Source organism: Phasianus colchicus, chromosome 9, assembly GCF_987193195.1.
Source record: "Phasianus colchicus chromosome 9, bPhaCol1.hap1.1, whole genome shotgun sequence".
Classification (NCBI taxonomy): Eukaryota; Metazoa; Chordata; class Aves; order Galliformes; family Phasianidae; genus Phasianus; species Phasianus colchicus.
This window is the reverse complement of record NC_143444.1, coordinates 11458943-11480412: the sequence shown is the minus strand read 5'-3', so window position 1 is coordinate 11480412 and position 21470 is coordinate 11458943. Positions and strand designations below refer to the sequence as shown.

The window sequence follows — 21470 nt, the reverse complement described above, 5'->3', positions numbered from 1 at the left end:
TAAACAAGAAAGCCAGCAGTGAAATTGAAGAACTAATATTCTTATTAGCATTCTTAAGTTTACCAACATCTAACTACTCCAGTTCTGCAGTTTGGAGAAGGAAGTTTACCTGTCTTCAGCTGTTCTATAAAACATATGTGAACATACTGGACAGGCTTCAAACACTTGGAAGACCAGAGCCATACAAAAGGCCCTGTCTGATGGAAGCTGCAGCAACTCACCACTCTTAGAGGCACCAGGCCCTTGTCAAACTAAAAACACCTGAGGCCAGCAGCTCTGCCTTCTAGGAAGAGCAGGAGAGAGCAGACCAGCAGAAGAGTTACAACTGCACACATGCTGTTTAAGCTGTATTAATTTATCCACAGATTTTATATGGTAGGCAAGCAGGGGCAGGGAAGCAGGTGCAGCATCCAACTTGACTGGTGCAGCATCCAGCTTTACCGGTGCCTACAAGGAGCATCATGCTGTCTCTGCTCAGAAGAATACAACAGAAACCTCACGAGCAGCCTTGAACCCAAGCAAAGGAATCAAGGGAATCAAGTCTGAAGCAAGAGAAAACCCTTCAACAAGTGTTTCAGCACACACGAACACAAAGCACTGCTGTCTGCCACTTGATCAAACCTGGCAAGGCCTCCAGATTAACAAGAGTTACATCTGACTGACTGCAAAACTATTCCAGCTTTTCGGTGTCCGACTGATTTACTTCCTGTTTCCAATCCTGGAAGTTCACTTCTGGTAACTCTTAAATCTTTACCACCAGGAAAATTCCTAAGATAATTTTGTTCAGATAGATCTGTATACTTCAAACACTGCAAGCGTGCCCTCCTGCACGCAGAGCTATTCATGTCCCACAAACCTTACTCTACACGTATCACTTAGGATTTTCACCCAGCATTAAATTGAAGTTCAACATGAAAGCATTCAAGCTACTATCTCCTTTAAAACAGACACAAAACAAATCTTCCCAGTAATTCCTTTTGACACTATTATAAGGGTTGAAATAGCTCCCAAGAGAAAACAGGGAACCTTAGACAAAGTTTTTTAGAGCTCACTGCAAAACATTTCAGAAATCCTAACAAACCACCTGTGTTCACAGTAACACCACTCTTACAGCATCACCATGTTCACACAGCTAATGGATCAAGTCATCACTGAGCAGCTTTGCAAAGTTTCTCGCCACACTGCAGCAATGAGCTGAGCAGCAGGAAGGACACACACAGCCAATCACTATTTTTCCTCACTCCCATCAAAGCAGACATCCCACCCATCTCAGTACCACCACCCACTCCCAGCACCACAGCAATCAGGGCTCACAGCAGCTTCCTCTTCCTATTCATAGTATTTCTTCATAAAGGATACAGTTTGGGGCTTTGGTTTCCCTATTAGCTGTAATTAATACAAAGATAAAAGAAATCCTAAAAAGCAATTTCAGGCAGGTCAGCAGAAAACATGTGATCAAACTGATGCAAGAGGCAAAGTAAACGAAGTAGAAATTTCTAAACATTTCTAAAAATAATAGGAGACAAATAAGAAAACAGCTGGCAGACAGATGCTGCACAACTCCGCAACTTGCAACTTCCCAGCCAGCTGCAGGATGCCAGCACTGACAGCCTCCTCCAGGCTCCACCACATCCCCAGGCAGCCTCCCTGCCATGGTGACACAACCATGCTGAAAAACTTACTTTGCACAAGACTGCACCACATTGCTTGCTTTTACAATGAAATAAAGAACTGAAGAGGTAACAAACATTCTACCACAGTAAGCAAGGAAGATATATTAACTTCTGGGGTTTCTTGTTGCTTTTGTAGAGGAAAGGTAGAGATCAATGATTTATGTCCATATACTAAAGTGCTTTTGTTCCTTCTACTATTTTTTTTTTTTTTGTCTTCAAAGACTGCATGACAGATTTGTATTTTAGAGTAATTTGGCATTTTGATCAAACAAAACGGTCAGGGTGCAAAACCCATCTCTCGTACTGTTTCTCAACGCAGGCAAGAATTGGATTTTGCTGCTTGAAGACTGTTTTCACAGAGAGGCATGCCTTTCACCTCTACAATCAACTCCAAAGGTCAAAATATAACAGAGTAATACTTATTTGTATTTAAATTACAGATGATAATTTCTATTTTTCCAAAGATGTTTTTCATGTTATAATTTACTAGTAAAGTGATGCTGAAAATGCTGCCAAGTAGTTAGCACTCAAAAATAAAATGCAAATGCAAGCATTTAAATGTAATAATGTTCTCTTCTTGAAGCAAATCCTATCAGGACCGCCCTCTGCAAATCCACCTCCATACACAGTGGCTCACAGAAAACCACCAACAGATGAAGTGAAAGGCAAAGCAGCAACACCACCAGCACCCAAAATGCCAAATCTGACTAATATTTCCAAATGTGCTTACGCTAATCATGTAGGAGTAAATGCCTCCCTGTCTTCACCACATGACTTATGAAGATGTGTTTCAATTAAAGAGTCTTCATTACTCTCAGAAGAGCAGGGTGGGGGGGGGCGGGGGTGACAGCACTGCAGTGCAATGAAGAGGGGAATGGTGTGCAGTGCAATAGACAAATACCCACGATCAGGAAAGCTGCTTCAGATTGAACTGATGTAGATACGGGAAGACAACATAGGCAAGACCAAGAGGGAGACTGAGAATTTCGATTTTAATAAATACTCCAGAGTACCTGAGAAATTAAACAAAACTGCAGGCAAGTAATAGCTGGAGTAGCAGGAAGGCACACGTACAGCCTCACCTTCTGCTTCAGCAGTACGTGCCTTATGCCGCATAGCACAGCTACTCTTCCAGTTGGTGTGCACTGGCCTCTAACAAACAGGTGAGACTACCAACAACTTACGGAAACCAAAGCAGACAGCCTGCCCCTCTGCACCAACCACAGTTCTCTGCTATATCACGCTAGAGAATTTTTTTAAGTAAAGAAGAAAAAAGCATACGGGAAAAACTTGAAATCCTTGCAGCTTTTTTCTTCACCACAACTAAATCTTTACAAACAGGGAGAAGTTATCTCAGGAGACCAAGTGTTACACACCATCTAATTGCATGAAATGTGCCTTTTCAAATGCTATTTTCATAGCTCAAAGTCCATAAAAAATTGAAATATATTTGCCAGAATTCAGACACTACTGTCCTTGTCTTAACAGATGGCAGTACTACAACACAAAAATACAGCACATTCCTGTAGAAAACATCACCATCAGCCACAGCAATACGTGGCTTCCAGTACTACATGCTACAGACCATGGTTTTTTAGTTTTGGACCTTACCTGGAGACATTCAGTAATTGATGTCAAAGAATAAACAACATCTACACTTGAAAAATATAAATATACTTCAATCAAAGGATTACTGAGTGTGGAAAATGTTAGCCTGCTTTCTGCAGAACATCGATTTAAGTACTCCTCGTAACTGCTAACACAGCAACACAAATTTACACTGCTCACAACGTGCTGGTCAGGTACAGTTACTTCAGTTCCTTTTCAAAAAGGATGCCACATCCTTTGCTTAATTCTTGATTGCGCTGTCAATCAAGGCAGGTATTTTTAGGGTTTTTCTTTTAATAAGTTTCTTTAGTTTTATTCATTGTTCAGTTTTGTTTGCTTGTTCTTCTAAAGGATGATTGCTTCTGGAGGGCTGAGGTCCATTTAACACCATATATACATTCTACTTTTAGGTCCAGAAGTTGGAGCCCTCTGCATCTAGTAAGCACTTTAAATGGCAAACCTTAATGGCCTAAACTAGTCAGCCTGGTTGAAACTAAAGAACACTATTCTGGGAACAATGGCTTAAGATTTCCAAACAGCCACACCTTGCTGGGCCAGCCACACCGGCATGCCTTCCTCAGCACCCACCTACCGCTGACAGCATCAGAGGACAGAGTACAGCAGCACACAGGCAGCAATCTCACAGGCTGCTCTTAGAATGCTGATGTGTCCCAAGCCCACATGTCCTTGTCCTATCCAAGCACCTCCAAAAGACATAAGAAAGAGAACACCCTGACAGTTTATCTAAAGGTCTGCTCTCTTACTTCAGACTGGGTAAGGATTTGTTTGTTTTTTCCCCCCCTCTCTTCCAAATAGTGAAGTGGAAGATGAAACCCAATGTGTTAACATACATTTCAAGAAGTCATTCACCCACCTCCATACCACTGGGATTCAAAGAATCATAATTAATATGGGTCTATTTAACATGAAATGCAGGAGATCTTCATGAATTTTCTAGTGTCTTTTCATTAAATTATTCTTAACATAGGTCAAGAAAATGAAATTCAGTTATATATGCACATGCTACTACACTATCTACTCACAGAGTTGCAGAGTCAGCTTTAAAATAGTATTAGAAATGATTAAATATGCTGAAACACTTGAAATGTTTAAAAAAAAAAAGGAATAAAAGCCAATCAATGCTGCTCCACTGCAACTGGTTACGCTTGAGGCTTCCGAACAAAGTACAATCAAAAAAGTATCTCCTGTTTCCTGCTCAAACACTACTGGACAGCAGCCAAGGCTTGCAAGACTTGCACAAGGCAGCTGATGCCAGGCTCACACAGAACTTAACAACGCCATGCCAAACTGAAAGCTCAAGACTGCTGCTGCTGGAGCAAGAAGTTTCAGCATTAGCTCAGGCACCAGAAGAACCAGGTGTGATAGCACTGAACAGCAGTGAGGGGGCTGCACTCCCACAGCTGGAGCTGGGGGCTGAAAGGTGGGCAGGTGCTCACAGTACAGAAGGACCATTCAACTGCACTGGGGACCATGCACTTTTTCTTGTGAAGACCAAAATACACAAACATTGTGTATACTCATTCATACACTCATATTTGCAATAAACCCATTAGGCTTCTGGACAAATTCATGCCCAAGCAGCTTCAGTAAACAGCAAATTTTCCAAGGCTGTCAGTCTAACATACAAACAGTGACACTGCACGCATCCATTGCTAACTAATTCTCTCTAGGATCTTTTCTGTATGTTCCTACTTCCCTAGGAAGCATCTAAAAGATTAGAAGCATTTACAACCTGTAAAATACTAAATAATTAGCAATAATTCTACCATCATCCACTTCTCTTTTTCAGGTTCTTTGCTCTGCCCAGCTCAAACACACTATACTTTTCACTGGTTTGCTGCTATTAACAGATTATGACAAACATACAGTCTGCAACATGCTTATTTTAGGCTTATTATTTATTTAATGGCTTATTGATTATTTGAACTACTCATTCACTTGACGAATAAATATTTGACCACCCCAATTTCTTTTTTTGCACTCCCTCAACAGCAAGGTTGGATATAAGTATTAATAAAGCAAAATGCATTTAAGTTGATACTCATTCAAACGCTGCCAAGAAGATTAAGGCCTTGATCAGCAAGGAATAAAGTCAACTCCACACTGGAAGAGCAGGTTAATCATGAGCACAGGGGAACCTGTAATTTACCCCAACTAACGTACATTATATACATGAACACATACAGACACGCATTATGCATATGCATAACATAAATACACATACATACACACCTACCCATAATTATTTATAAATTATGCATATAGACATACAGAATGATTATTATTACTAGCTGATGGTAGTTAAAATGAAACATTTGTTTCACAATATAAAAAATGTCTACAGTGTGACAAAACCATAATCATTGGTAAATTCTCTGCAGAAGCATCAGTATCGGAAGAAAAACTATTTGCGACATCTTAAGTGGTAAATATGATTGAATATAGATGTAAATACACAAGTAGGATTACCTTACAAAGTGCTTCTGAAAGAGCTGTATTTTGAATGCTATCAACTGAACTCTCCCTGTAGGTTGGCAGCTCTGTGAGGACAATCTTGAAAGTGGAGGACAAAACAAATTATCAGCATTTGTTGAAATAAAAGTAGTTATTAATTATCCACCTATGTGGAAGGAACTACTCTTTATTTTTACTTACAGCAATCAATAAAATGAATTCGGGCTTAAATGTTTTGTTCCTTACTCATGAGCTGTCCACTCCAAGCTCTACAGAAGCAGTCAAACATGCACAGTTAAGCTGGGTTAAGTGCTGGTTTTAGCAAGAGCAATTTTAGCAGAAGCCAGCATACACATATTAAATTACTTTTTAATTACTTAAAAATAAAAAAAGTCAACAAATATAGTAAGAGATCACATATAGTTCTATCATCCATCCATCCACCCAGATTCATCAGGCACTCTTGATTCTGACCCTGAAAGCACAGGTTCCAGCTGCTGTTATTGCCCAGCTCCCAGGAGCTCCCTGCCAATAACCAAAAGAAACGCCACACCTCACAGGCCCATCTCTCTTCCTCTTCCCCCATTGGGGCAATGTAACAAGGACTTTCTTTTTTCCTCCCTCTCCTTGCCAGTTGTGTCAGGCAGGTAGATTCCTTATTTTTCCAGTTGCTCCCAAAGGGCTGCACATGCACTGACTTGCCCTTTTTTCAACTGTTGGCTATCTCATGACAACTGAAGATGAGCCTCCATTTTCACTTGGTTTCTGTTCACCCACTAAGAAATCCAACTGCCATTTCCTCATACGGACTAGCCAGTTACAAAGGAAATACTTCACTGCCTTCAAATGCTTTCCCTGTGACGCCATCTCAATTCACATGTGGCACCTGGCCACACCACTACCAGCAGAACAGGCCCTCGGTGCACACAAGGACAGCAGCCGTCCCTGGGGCACCACCACCTCCCTCCTTCCCCCCAGCCATATGCTCCAGGCCCTGCTCCCTGCCCTGGGAGGAACCAGTGTTCCTTTACTGGACCAGCCACAAACCAACCCTCTCAGGCCGCTCCATTTTTTCCTCCAGATCAGTTCTTCAAATCTTTCCCCTTGCAGACACAGGGATGGAATTGTGATAGCAGAAAAGAAGGGAAGATGCAGCTGGGGACAGAGCAGCCCTAACTTACATCAGTTAAATCTCTGGTCAAATTACACCTCAAGCACAAAGCCAATCTAACAGCTCACAAGCACTTAAGGTCTTCCTTTCCCTTCCACTTGATCCTGCTTAGCCATCCCGACCAATACCCAGAACATTTGCTGAGCTGGTTCAGCCCCAAATGCTGCCAGGCCCAGCTCCACAAGCAACACACGCTGAGCGAGGCACAGAGGAGGCTGTGAGAGCCTTCGGTCTGCTGAGCTAGGGCAGAGGAGGGAGACAAGGGAGAGATCAGAGGGAAATGAACATCTCCCTTCTGGCAACAGCGAGTTACTGCATTATCTCGCATTTCGTTTTAGTTCAGCCTTAGGTAAGGATGATAAAAAGTACCAAATGATAAAAAAAAAAAATCCAATAACAGGAACACAGCCAACAGAGAGTGAAAACAAGTTATTCACTACAAAGCCAAGAGTTTTGTCTGCAAAATACCATGCAGGTATGCAGGAGAAGGAAACAAAACATATGGTAGCAAGCCCAATTACAAAAACAAAAAACAAGATATTCAGAGAAAGGAAATTAAGATGCGATCAGAAACCCTTAAAACCTAGCCCTTGCCAGGCCAACACATGGGCAGAGTGACGAGACACCCTCATTCATTAAAACATAACTTCAGTATATAATTTACAACCTAAGCTACCCCCAAGATGATGAAATGAAGCAGCACACAGAATCAGAGCAGGTATACCAGCCAGACTCAAGAAGCTTTTCAGGATCCTCTCACACCACCTCCTAGTCCACGGCTGCAGTGAGAGCTGTGAGATCCCCAGGCCTAGAAGCCAGCTGCCAGACACTTCACCTCCGCAGGACAATGCACAGCTTCACAGCTGTTTCTGTACCTTATGTTTAACCTCCACCAGCAAAAATCTGCAAGATCCAGTGCTGCTTTTGGAGTATCCTCAATGACTAACTGTGTGCTGTGGCGTACGCAGGCTGCTCACAGTTCCTGCTCCCAAGCCCCAGTTATGTCCACGAACCTCACAAGCAGCCCACACACCTAACACACTGCTCTGAATTCCACTCACGGCAAGTATAGGAAATTCACTGCTGTGAAGACAACTCCTTTTTTGGATCTGTTTTCAGATGAGGGAGAAAAGGGTACAGAAGAAGGGCCTCTACAGGCCAGAACGCTGTGCCTTTTCACACTGCAAGCTTCTACTTCCTTATTACAGATTGAACATGAAGTTTACCTGTGATATTTTTGCCTTCCAGTTTTCAAGGAATCAACAGCTTTGTGACAGAGGATTAAATGAACTGAAAAGGACCAGACCATCAACAGTGCAGCAGCTAGCTCCGCTTCTCCCAAAGACAAACATCTCATCCACATGCTGAACTCTCAAGGCAATGTAAAGCAATTAATCTGGTCCAGCTACTAAATATAACAGTAATAACTGTGTTATAAATCATCCCAAGCAGATTAAAGCAAAGAGCACTGAATGTAAGTTCCCAAATGCCACACGAAGTAAATAGTCTATTTGAACTGGTACCTATAATGAACAGTGAGAGGTCACTGGTATCAGAGAGCTAAACTATGCACAGTAAGACTTAAACATGCATACTACTTTCCTACAAATTCTTTATTTTTTTCTAACTCCCATACATAAGCATGTGTGTTCTGCCTGCCAGATAGGCAATAACAGCACTTGAAATACACTGCTTTCTAACTTCAGAAACAGAAGCTGAATTGTACTTACATTTCAGACATGCATGGGATTGTCCATAACAGAAAAGGCACTTATTCTAGCAGCATTGCTTCTCTTCTGCTTTTTAGACAGCCTGACAAAGACAATCCTTCCAGTAGTTTCTTAAGAAGGCAATGGAGAGTGATGCTGTACTGCACTGCAAGGCTGAAGTTCTTCCTACACAGCAGGCAGGGTTCAAATCATGATAAATACAGGAAACGAGTGCTCTAAAGGCTGCTCTTATCACCACTTTGGAATTCCGGCATTATTTTCATCTCTGGTGCATGCTGTATACAACATGGCTGAACTGAACAATTTTTCTTGAACTTAATCACCAGTAAACTCCTATGACTATTCACAGCATTAACCTTTGCAAGAGTATCTTCCCTCCTTGCCAGTTCTAAGCACCACTTCCTGGGAATCAGAAGGGACCTCTGGATAAGCCCCAAATAAGGAACATTAGAAGTTATTACAGGTCAACTTTTCCCAAAGTACTTATCAAGATCAGGTGAATTTATCCATTCAGCACAGATGTTTGGAAGACTATCAGTCTTCCAAAGACAACAAGGGATCGATGGCGATGTGCCCAAATGCAGCAGAAATAAAGAAAAAGAACTACTTATCTTTGGAAGGCCTTAGGTAGGCACTGAACTGTAGCAAGAGGTGCCCTTGCCTCCACTGCCAGCTCTTAAATGACGTCTGGGAAGGGGTGGATACTGGCTCCAACCCCTCCAGTCACCCAGGTACACTGAGCTCCCCTAGGTTGGCCCTGCCTTCCTACCAGGTGCTCAACCACTGGCTCAAGCCATGACTTAGCATTTCCACTACAGTGACACAACTAAACGCAGAACTAATGTGAATGCAAGATCCTATACTAAGTCTATTAAAAATGGATTTTTCACATGCATGGGCAAACTGCCTCCCCAAAGCGTCTCCATGAACAAATATAGAAGGCTGACTGCATTCAGCTCAACTTTGGCACAACAAAAGGAAAATACAGGTGTACCTCACAGCTCCTAAAATTCAGAGGATACCACATGTTACAGCAAAGCCACCGACTGACTTCATGTACTCTTTTTTGACTGTCTTAGGATAAATCTTTCACATGAGTTTCTCATACACTCACATGACTTCAGCTAAACAACTCTAAAATGGTATTTATTCCTCTTTCTCTGGAAGGAATTTCTACTACAGTGGTGAGACTCCATTTGTCTATTTCTTGTAGACTCTGGAAGGCACAACAGTAAGTCAATCAAAAACAGATTTTCAGTGGACTAAAATTCCTTTTTTTATTTTGCACTTCAACAACCATTTTTTTCATGTTGAATACAAGGTATCTACCATAAAAGCCGTATCTCTATCCTTTCACTGAAAGTCTCTGAGCATGCTTTGAAAATTCATCTACCCAAACATCAGATACTTCTAAATAAAACATCCTGAATACTTTGAAATTAAAGAACATGCAAGTGTGCCTTTGTGTTATTTCCTTCCAGTATCAAATATATATCACTGCAGGCTTTAAGTTCTCGCTTTAAAGCTGCTTGAAGATACTTGCAAGCTTCCCTCTTCCACAACAAAAAACAATTTACTCTTCTTTTCTCCTGTTTTCCAGAGACCATGAACTAATCAGAGCATTCTACTGCATTTCATCCCTCTCGCAGCAGCATGAGTCAAAAACTTTAAATGCAGACACCTCTACAACTCTGAGCTGTTTCCGAAGCAGCAACGAATGGAACGTGTTTTAAAATTTCACTCTTACAATTTAGTGGAGTTGCAAATATCCACGTGACATCTAACTGACTGAAGTGCCTGCCTTACGGAGCAATACATCGTCCACCGTAACTTCAGGCTGGTCACATAACTTCATACAGCAAAGACATCCAGAACATCAATGAACTTACTATGCATGCATGACCTGAAAAATAACACTACCATTCCAATCTGAGAAAACAGTGCTGTAACAGTTATGTCATGCAAGGCAACTGATGCCTCTCATGAAACTCAAAGCAAAAGCTCAAGTTCCAAAGAAGAGCATCTATCCTGAAGGGACAGTTTGCACAGACACAAGTCAAAACTCAGAGCAGGTGCATGCAGAACAGAAACTGGGCACTACGCAAGGTCAAGATGGAGCCACGGGGAAAAGATGGTTTATTATTATTATTATTATTATTATTTATACTGACAGAGGATGCCCCGCTCCCAGCACTCCTCAGTAGGCCTCAGTTTCTCCTGGTCTCACACAGCCACGCTGCCCGCACCCGGCAGGCTCAGCACAGCGCGGCCAAGCCAAGGCGGAGCCGGCAGGCCAAGAGCAGCACCGCACCCGCCCCGGGCACGGCCGGCAGTCAGGTGAGAGTAGGTGAGAGGGGCCGGGCACCCGCAGGGACACACGGCGTAGGGACGCACGGCGCAGCACCACGAGCGGCGCTAGCCGAGGAGCCCGGCCCGAGGCGGGCGCCCAGCGAGCGGCCAGACCGCGCCGCCCGGGGCCGCGCCGCCCCCCGCCCCGCCGCTCCCCGGCTCCCGAGGGACCCGCCGGCCGCTGCGGGACCACGGCCCACCGCGATCCCGGGGAGCCGCTTCCACAAGAGCCGCCGCGGGACGCCGGCTGAGCGGAGGCGGCCCCGGGCCGGTTACCGCCCGCCGCCATCCCGCCCCCGCTAGGCGCAGAAAGTTTCTCTCCCCGGCCCGCACCGCTCCCTCCCCGTGAGGCGGGGGGAGCGGCAGCCGCGCCGCCCAATGGCGCCGCGAGAACGAGCCCCGCCGACCAACGCGAGGCGGCGGGAGGCGGGACCCTGCGGTCCGCCCCCGCGACTCGGCGGGGGGGGGCGCCTCCAGGCGGGCGGGCGCAGCCCCGCGCCTCCCGCCCCGGCCCCGCCGCGCCCCGCTCACCGGGATCCCGCCGCTGCCTTCGCCCGCTCCCGGCGCGGGGCCCGGGCCGGGCCTCACCTCTTCCGCCCGCCGGCTTTTCGGCAGCCGGAGCCGGGCCGCGGCTCGCCGCAGGCGCCTAGCGGGGCTGCCGGCCGCCGGCTCGGACACCCGCTGCGGCCCCGACCTCCTCTCCGCCCCCCGCCGCTCCTGCCGGGCCCGTAAACATCCCGGCATCCCCGAGGATGGAGGCGGGGCGGCCGCCGGGCTCCGCCTCGCCCCGCCGCCCCCCTGCCGCCCGTGGCCGTGGGGCGCCCGACGGCGCCTCGGCGGGGCGGGCTGCGTTCCTCGGGCGGCAGCTTCCGTCAGGCGCCTCGCCCGGCCGGCCGGCTCTGCGCCGCAGGCACTCGCGCGGTGCGGCTGGGCTCGGGAAGGTTCCGAGGCACGGAGCGCTCGGACCTGGGTGGGCAGTGGCGCTGAAGGCACGGCGCTCGCCCGGCGAAGCCGCGCAGCAGAACGGCAGCGGTACGCGCGCAGGCCCTCTAATCAGGGCGCTGGTTCTGCGATCAGCCAGCAGCACCCGCCTGAAGCTTCGGCCCAGGCTGCTTTGGCACGCAACGGAAAGAGGACAGATTATCCCGCACGATTTCTCAAGGAAGGTTACGCGGCACTGTGATCAAATAGCTTCTTCCTAAGGTGAAGAAACCGTATGTAAAGGACAACTATGTTTGTTTCCTGTAACAGTTTAAGCTGTACTTTATCAAAGTCTCTCGCAGAATAAATAAGATACAGAGCAGCGTGTCTAGAAAACGTCCATTCACCTCTCTGCAAAAGAACAGCCTGCTTATGAGGAGGACCTCAGCCCTGAGACGTCTGTGGGGTGTGTGGTGATAGAAACTCTCACAGTTAAAAAATACATTTTTCTTTGCTGTCTCATTTCTCTGATGTTAATACATTTATTAACAATTCTGCACATTTCCTCTTTATCATAGCAGTATGTCATCTGCTGTTTTTGGCCACGTGGGTTTTTTGTTTTGTTTGAGCAAGATGTTTTTTTTATACCCACAGATTTTTATTCCTCGATTTTCTCCATTAGTTATGTCACTGTAGCTGCAGTTACTGCATTTCTACACTGTTCAGCTGTCTGAACCCAACCAGTGTTTTAGCCTCATGCTACCAACTGCTGCAGCTTCTTCTCTTTCCTGTATTCCAGCCTCATTTGGTTAAAAAATGGCTGCTTCCATTTTCTTTTTGGTGCTTTGAGAACCCAAAGACCTAAAGCTGAATACGCTGCTTCAGTTAACCAACCATCATCATGGCCATCAAAAAGAGTCTTACAAAAAGAAAAAAAAAAAAGGCTTTAATAAAATACTATACTAATTTTAAATAAAATACAAATTTAAAACTTGCAGGGTGATAAGCCTGCCATGTGCTATCAAAGTCGGTCTTCAGGCCTGTGCTGTACGAAGGTTTACTTGTAAAGGGATGTTTTCCTTTGCTTTTCAGTGCACATTTTCACTTTAATAAACCCATCTAACATTCCTGGTAATGGAGCCTTCACATCATACAGAATCAGAAAGGCAGAAAAGGCTCTGGAAGATTGACTAGCCTAAGGGGTTGTTAAGGAGCAGGCTTATCTCTGGTAAGTGATTCTCTTGGAGGCTGCAGGGGACACTGACTAACCAGCTAGCAAAGGCTTAGAGAAAACAGATGAAGACATGCTGGAGTTAGGGATCTGAGAGGAAGAACACAGCTCTTAGGGTAAGCCTTACCAGCTGCTGGAGGTGTGGCAAATGCTCCACACCTGGAATCAAGCAGGCCAGAGGCAGAAGGAAGGAGTTTAGCATACAGTTCCCCATACTGGAGCTAGTTGACAAGTTTGGTCCCAGTTAGTGCCATCTTGTTCCACCTATTTTTTAAATACCCTTAAGTTAAAATTGCAAGTTGAGTGTGCTGGTTTTGCGTACTGAGAAAAAGATCAGTAGGTAAGGGGGAATTGTAGAGATGGCAGAGAAGGATCCTGTGAATTACAGAAGGGTCATAAATACCCATATTTTCCCTAGGTATCGTACTAGATGTGAGTTCTACAATATATACGGGAGAGTTATAGCTGCTCCTCGCTAATTCTAATTTGGGAGTTAATTTTGATCTTCCTTAACAATTAAACAATGCACAGACATTCATAATTTACTGTTAAATTCAGTAAAGAAATATGTAACAACGTTGAACAGTTGGTAACTGCAGATTCTCGTTTACAGATGCGTCCTAAGCTCTAATGGCAGATGTCACTGATGCTGCGCTTCACCAGTCTCAGTATTGTCAATTAGTTAATCAACTTAAGAAAGCTCTATGAGTCTTTTTCTGGTCGCTGAAGTCTATTAATATATATAAAACCTATAAATATAGCTACCATTCAGGGTATCTAAAATACCACATGATCATAAAAGGTATTATTTGCAACGGCAGTGTTGTGTGTTATTATCATTGAACTGGAAACCGGTGGTCTTTGCCAGGATTTGGTTACCAGACTCAAAAGCAGTTGGAGACTTTTAGGCAATGACATTTAAGTTAAGCAAGGACTCAGACATTTAGACCTACTCCCCAGGTGATTCCTAATGTGCTTCCTGCTACTCCTATTATCTAGGACTCCATGCATCTGGCTTCCTGAGATGTTCATTAACAGCATAAACTTAAGACTCAAGAAAAATACAGATTTCAAAACTTTCACAATTTCAGGCAAAAGAGCTCACTAGGGCAGAGAAGCTGGGAAGAGATGTCGTTGGGGTCACAGATGTAAGAGGTAACATAACAGCTCAATGGTTAACAATTCTTCAGGTTCTTCAATCAATAAACCGGAGGAAATTAATCAAAAGGAGCAACTGTTCACTATAAAACCTTGAAGCCTGAATTTTCAGGCTTAAAGTTTCCTTCTGCCCTGGTTCTTTGTTACTAACGGTAAAAAAGCTCATGTATCTACCTTTTTTGTGGCAGGGAAATTAGAAAGGTGTGATGGCCAGAGTGAAGAGATATCGGTTCTCTCTGGGCTTGATAAATATTGCGATAGGATATTATGCCAATTTTAAACTCAATTCATTAGAGAAGCTCAGAGACCTCCTGGTTTGAATGAAGTAGGGCACCAGGCCTTCTTCAGAGCTTTTATATCAAAGAACCATTCCAGAATTTTGATCACAATACATTCAAATTCAGCACCTTTGTAGGAGTGAAAGGGACAAATAAATTTACCATAGGAACAGTGAACTTTGAAAAGATGGCTACAAGATGCCAAGGAAGTTTGTCAGAAGCAAATTAAAAGAGCCAGAGGGGAAAGTGACCTGCGTTAGGATTGCTGAGCAAGTGTCTCTATCACCTGTTGACGCTTCTGGAAGGAATGCCTGAAGACCAGTGGAGCTCTGCAGGAGAGTAATGGATAGTAGCAAAAAAGCACTCTTAAAATATTGTGTTCAGATGAGGGAAACAGAAAGTAGCATAAGCTCTGGCATAAAACATAAAACTGTAAAAGGCAGGCCAAAAGCATTTCAAGGAAAATGTTGGTAATGGTATAAAAAGTAATTGTGAAACCTCTTCCAAAAACATCAGAAGCAGGAAACCTGCTGTGGTAGATGTGAGGCCAAGTTTGACTGTGATTTAAAGACAAACTTTTAACCAAGATAAGGCCAGAAAAAAAGCTTGGTGGCTTCAGTAGGTCTCATAAGACTTTCCTGCTGGGGAGCCTGTCACACCACGTGAACGTGCCAGAGCTTTTGGAAAGGTGAGGAATGTGGAAAAGGTGAGAAAATACAAGATGACCAGCGATAAAAAAATTGTACAGGAGGTAATGTAGAAATGCAGGTACTTCAGAGGAGTGTGGACACAATAACTTAATGCTTTTTGCTCCAAATTCTTTTAGTGTTCGGACAATAAATGCTGAGGAGGATTGAATTGCCTTTAACTTTTTTTTCCAAAGATGATTCTGCTCATCATTTTGAAGAGATGAACTCCATTCTCATGTAAATGGAATTACTCCTTTTCATATACCCATTACAGTTTTTAAAAAATAGGGAGTGGAACATGCAATTATAAATCTAAAATGTGGAGGCTGACAACTCAGATTTAAGGGCCATCAGAGAGCTCTGAACACTTAGCAGTATTGCTGTGCAGGGCTGTATAAACAAGTGTGAGAAATACTGAGCTTAAGGAACCTACAGCTGTGGTGAAATTTCATTATGAGTAAGGAAATACAGTGTTGTGAGCAAACAAAATACCAAATTCTCCTGCTTTGCACACACACACCAAATTATTGTTTTAAATTTTAAATGCAGTAATTTGAAAGATTTTAGTCCTTCTTTCATTTAGTATCCGAAAGCATTATTAATGCAGTGTGCTGTCTCTGATTTCTCCATAATTGTCACAGGCAGAAAACTTCTGCCATACAGAGAGGACATGCACTAAAAGTAGCAATAAACTGAACCTTATTCTACTTTCAGATTGAGAACTACCCAAAACAGCATCTAAAATACATCCATCCAGTTGAAAAAAAAAAAAAAAGTCACAGGTCCTGGCGAGCATAGCAAGGCCTGACAGAGAGCTGAATAACTCTTATTTGGAATATCTGTTCCTGTTTTGAAATAATTATCATTTATTCTAATGCATCAAGCTACTGTTGTTTATTGGTTGTTTTATTTCCTTGTGTTTTGAATCTCACAAGGTTGTTGGCGTCAGGAATTCTGTAGCAATGAACTTCTCATCAATGACAACATTCCCTTTACGTATGTTTAAGTTTTTACCTTGGAAATTAATTGATTACCCTGCTCTGAATGCCAGAGCCTGGCTGCTAGTACTTCTTGCAGCAGCACAAATTACCTAACTCATGTCCAGCAGTGGCCCTGCATGCATGAAGCTGTTTCACTGAAAACCAGGAACTTGTGTTATTCATATAAAAGGAACTCTTACAGAAGTTGTTAAGCCTTACAACTTTCAAATAATTGTTATGTCTGTTTGTATGAGGCAGTAGTGTTTACGATATGACACAGGATTAGAAACTGTCCTAAAGTCTATAAACGTGCACTTGCCAATAAAAACTATAAACAATACACTTGGTGTCACCAAGGCCCAGATTCTTATTGTAAGTCAATATAGCTGCTCTGACTTTGGTGAAGTCACACTGATTTACGCAGCGGAAGATTTGGGCCTTGGCTGTTGGATCCAGGAATGTTCTTTTAACCAGAAAAGACGAAAAAAAATCACCTAAGTTTGTCCTTTCCTTCAGTAAGTCATAGATTTCACAAAATGTGTTCTGCTTGAGTCATCATTACCATGAAGTTATAGTAAATTATTAATGAAAATCCAGATCTGCAACATTTTATGCCAAATAAAATAAATATCCGAGAGCTGAATCACATTAGCTTCACTGGTGCCTAAACGTTAAGACATTGTGTCCAGAGAATGCACTGACACCTCAACCTTAACTTTTGTTTCTCCTCCCACCTGACTATATTCTAAGGTACATCAGCCATCCTCACCATTGTACACCTCAGTGTCAAAGCCCTGAGGAGTTCATGGAAGATGTTTATGAAAATGATAATACAGGTAAAATTTAGAACAAACTCTGTAAAACATATGGTATTTCCCAGTGGAAAATGATAGATAGGATAATGCATTTTCTGGATGGTTAACGTACAAGTAAATCATGAAGCCAATGACCTCATGGAAGCTTTGCTGTTCTCCCAGGGAGGTCACAATGTCATCCCAAATGCCCACCTGTAAAGCTGGGCTTTTTTTTATTTCATCAGATAATATAGTCAGCATGTGATAGGGGTATTGCTATTTAAGAAGCAGAGTGGGTTATAAAGGGGAATATTGAGACTTACCGCTAACCACTGCATCATGCCTGGTGATACAGCTGGACAGCTATTCAAAATACACATTGAGATCTTCTTTCTTACTGGAATTCAACAAAATTTACACCGTTGGAGAAAGACAGCCTACGGTTTGTAATTACTTAAGCACCATTTAATTTTCATATTTAGCACCAATGCAAGATAAAAAGATTTCCACGTCTCTTGCAGGCTCTTTCCCCAGAAACTAATATAAATCTTTGCAAATGTTCTGAACTGCAGTGTTACTTGATAAGCTTTCTTCAAATAGCTTTATTCAGTCTTTCCATACACGCTTGATCAAGTTTCCTATTTCAGCCAGAAATAAAATGGAGAGAAAACAGCATTAGTTCTCCTAGCATCCTTCCTCTCATCCTTTGTCACAACTAGTTAGAGTGTAATTCTACCAAACAGGAATTGTCTCTCACCATGTCTTTGCACTTTGCCTAGTGGAATGGAGCCTACGCCTGCGCTGCGAAGTAAATGAATAATAATTTATGATGATGTTGGAAGGGTGTTGACAGAAGCAGAGCTAAAGGCACTAGTGGGGAATAACCACATTTATAGCAAAAATAACTATTGTCAGTCAAAAAAGCAAACTTAAGTTCCAGTGTTTAATCTTTATTAGCCAGAACTCCCAGTGGAAAGAACATGATTTTCTATGGTAATTTTTTTAGAATAAGGACTAGAGATTTTTCCCACCGACTTCAGCAGACTTTTGAGCCAGATTTAGAAGAAAAAAATCCACATAACAAGTGAAATAAATATTGCTGGCATTTTACAATAAAATGTAAGTGCATTTTATAGGTGGCTAGCAGCTTGTAATTACCCTTAGTAAAACTAATCCTTTCCCTGTGCTTATTAAAATGTTTCATGTTTCAACAAGCCGTGAAAAGACTCGCTACCAATCTCTTTAACTCACAGTGAAGCTGAGAAACATCCACCAGAGTCACAGTTCCCAGTGCCAGTCCTGCTTCCGTGCCTGCCGTTGGAATTCAAAGCCTCCAAGGGAATTAAAACTAACATATTAGTTCCTAATTAAATCCAAAAGGGATGTGAAACGTAACCAAATAACTTTATGGTATTTCTTGGGAATACAGTCTCGGGGGAATAAGGAAGGGGAAGTGGCTTTCAATTAATAATTTTCCCTCTTCTAACAGATAGAAAATATCTAATGTTCTCTTGACCCCCTTTTCATTTCTTCAAGGAGAGCATTTGACTCTTCAATCTTCCTCTTACAAATGTATTTAAAAAGTTGCTGCAGGTTTGTAATAATTCAGTAGGATGAAGAAGTACAGTCATCACTATTGCAGTCCTTTTTTCTTCAATTAGTATTTCTAATCACATTAGACATGTTTTCAGTATCCAGAGAGGATGCCTGATCCCTACAGCTATCGTGAACCATTAGCTTTAATTAAAATTTACAAGTCTAATGTTGTTACATCTGCTAAAAGCATTAACTGCCATGTTAATTACCAAAATGTTAATGTTGCGTTAAAATATGAATGTTCCCTTTTGACAGTTCATCTGTGGTTTAATTATTTATTTTTGATAGAACGTGTCCTAAAAAAAGGAAAAGGCATAAAAGCATAAACGCGGGTTGAAATAACAAGACATAATGGGATAACTACATCTAAATAGGGAACTTAATACTTCAGAATACCAACTGTCAGCAGAAAATCAGTTGTATCTTTGGTAAGTGTCTCAAATAAATACATAGCACTCACGTCACGTCTGGGATGTTATAGGTAATTGCAGTACATTCTTGTGCTATTGCTTTATAGGGATATCTAATCTGTGAGGTATAAAACTTTAATCCCTGTAGTGAGCACCATCATTGTTGCAGCCCTACAATAGAAGCTTCCCCCAAACATCTCAGAATTTTACATCAAAAAGTTACGGAACCACTGAAGTTTCCACATAGAACTTTAAGATTACTCATCAATTTACAAAAGGAGCTGTGTAGAATCTAGTCCCAAAGTTGCTGTATTCCCTCTACCAAGAAATCCGGATCACAGTGTAAGACTTCTAAAATTATTGTACTTAGCAGATAAAGCAAAACACTTGCAGTGATTCATCTAAAGAAAACAAGTAAAACTGTCACTTGCTATAATTCATGGTAAATAATTCCTCTACCATAATATTCTCACAGACATACCTTGTCACTGAAATGAATAAATGAGAAAATCCTGTCAAACCATGGTATTATTACTCTTTAAAATCTTTATCAATGACACAGGTGATGAGATCAAGTGCATCCTCAGCAAGTTTGCAGCTGACACCACAGAAGGAAGGGATGCCATCCAGAGGGAGCAGGACAGACTCAAAAGGGAGGCACATGAGAACCTAATGAAGTTCAACAAGGCCAGCTGCAAGGTGTTGCACTTGGGTTGGGGCAATCCCAGGTATGCATGCCTTGACAGCAGCCCTGGTCAAAGGGACTGAGGGTCCCCGTGGGTGAAAAGCTGGACTGAGCCAGCAGTATGCTCTTGCAGCCCAGAAGGACAACTATAACCTGGGCTGCATCAACAGGTTAGGTGTTAGGAATGAGTTCTTCGCTCAGATGATGGTGCTCAGAATACAGTATTTCAAATTATTACCTATCATTAACAGGTTTGATAGTTTTTCTTAATTTTGGGCTTGGTGTTTTTTTAGTTTGTTTGGGTTTTTTTTTGGTTTTTTTGTTTGTTTTTTTTTTGCTGTTGCTTTGTTTTCGACAGTAGAAACTAGATATAAAGTTCCTTCTCATAACATGAAAAGGCCAGATTTGGGTAGATCACTGCAAGTTCTCAGTGGATTGCTAGCTATAAGGACAGCAAGTGTGGAGTCACCCCCCCTTGCTTCCTCCCAGCTAAGGTAGCCCTTTTCTAATGTCTGGATTTTCTCAGCTGTATGGGAAGTCAGTAGTTACACCCACAGAACAAGAGTTTTCTTGTAAAATCATTGGAGCTCTTCTTTTAAGAGGTAGGCATTGTATCATTATTATTGGTTTCTCATAACAGAAAAGTTGCATTCAGTTATCTTTCTTTCAAGCTATCATGTAAGAAAAAGCTTACAGCGTTTGGAGAACTGCCTTGCTGTCCCCTTGCAGGACCATGGAAGGTATCAAGCAGACAGCAGAGAAGCTCTGTGGTGCCCCAGGACTGGGAGTTCTTGGAATCTGTTCTCCAGCCACTGTCCAAACAGTAACAACAAGAAAAGACATTCAAGCTCTGAAAATCATTTTTCCTCAAGATGATTCTTTGGGTTACATTTTTTATTTACTCCTAAAAATTCTTCAGGGTCCAAAGTGATTGTAGAACAGCTGACCAGTCCTCAAAGGACTCCTTTTCTGCACATCTCTGTAACTGAAACACTGTCAGGGCCCTCCTGCACCTGCTGCAGTTCTGCCCCATGAGGGGAGCTCTCAGACCACCTTTTGGTCTTTCTTTGCATCTTCAATTTTATTTTCTCCTAAGAGCCAAGGGAGTGTGACCAGGTTGATAGCACTACTTCGCACAAGGTTCAGTCAGTACCAAACCCAAGCTATGGCTGATTATGTTCCCATAGGTGTGAGTCATATGGCACTGACATAAAGCAGGACTTGAAATAGGAGTTACTCTGATTCCAAGGCTTTTGAAAACACTAGTTCAAACAGAAAATATTCCCAGTTAAAAATAATAGTTGTTATTTTGAAGAATTGCATGTTTGGAAGAAAATGCTTTCTAATAGTCTGCCAGAAGGCAACCCATCTCCTGGGCTTTATTTGCTTGTATAGATTTCACTGCCTGCAGCAATACTTCTTAAAGTCAAGTTTACAGAAACTTTTGTTTCTCTTGGGGAGATGAATACCTTCCCAAGCTCATTATCTGGGAGCATTCAAACACCCCAGAAGAGACAACATATTTCAAACAATTGATTTGCAATTAATCTGATATTAACTGCTGCCTTGTAGGGCTCTAACAAAGTACTTATTGCCAAGTTACGCATTTCTACCAGTCTTGGGGCATGAGTTTCACCCCTCTTTTTTCAATTCTTAGCACATTTGAAAACTCCTTAACTTTTTTTTTCCTGAGGAAAAACTGGACAGTTTTTATTTGGTTGC

At 42.6% G+C, this 21470-nt stretch overlaps 1 protein-coding gene across 4 annotated transcripts in view; it reads right to left on the bottom strand.

Moving 5' to 3' along the window:
• The window catches only part of NEK7 (NIMA related kinase 7), a 62404-nt gene extending 50650 nt beyond the window's left edge, over window positions 1-11754 (bottom strand). Inside the window, exons 1-2 of one of the 4 annotated variants that reach the window (XM_090146150.1) lie at window positions 11538-11754; window positions 5772-5855 (exon numbers count right to left, since the gene is read on the bottom strand). The gene's annotated coding sequence lies outside the window, so the exon portion shown is untranslated. Of the gene's footprint in view, window positions 1-5771; window positions 5856-5957; window positions 10792-11537 lie in introns of those variants that run through there. The other 3 variants (XM_031595808.2, XM_031595809.2, XM_031595811.2) reach the window with 3 other exon arrangements.
• Between the last annotated feature and the right edge of the window lie 9716 nt (window positions 11755-21470).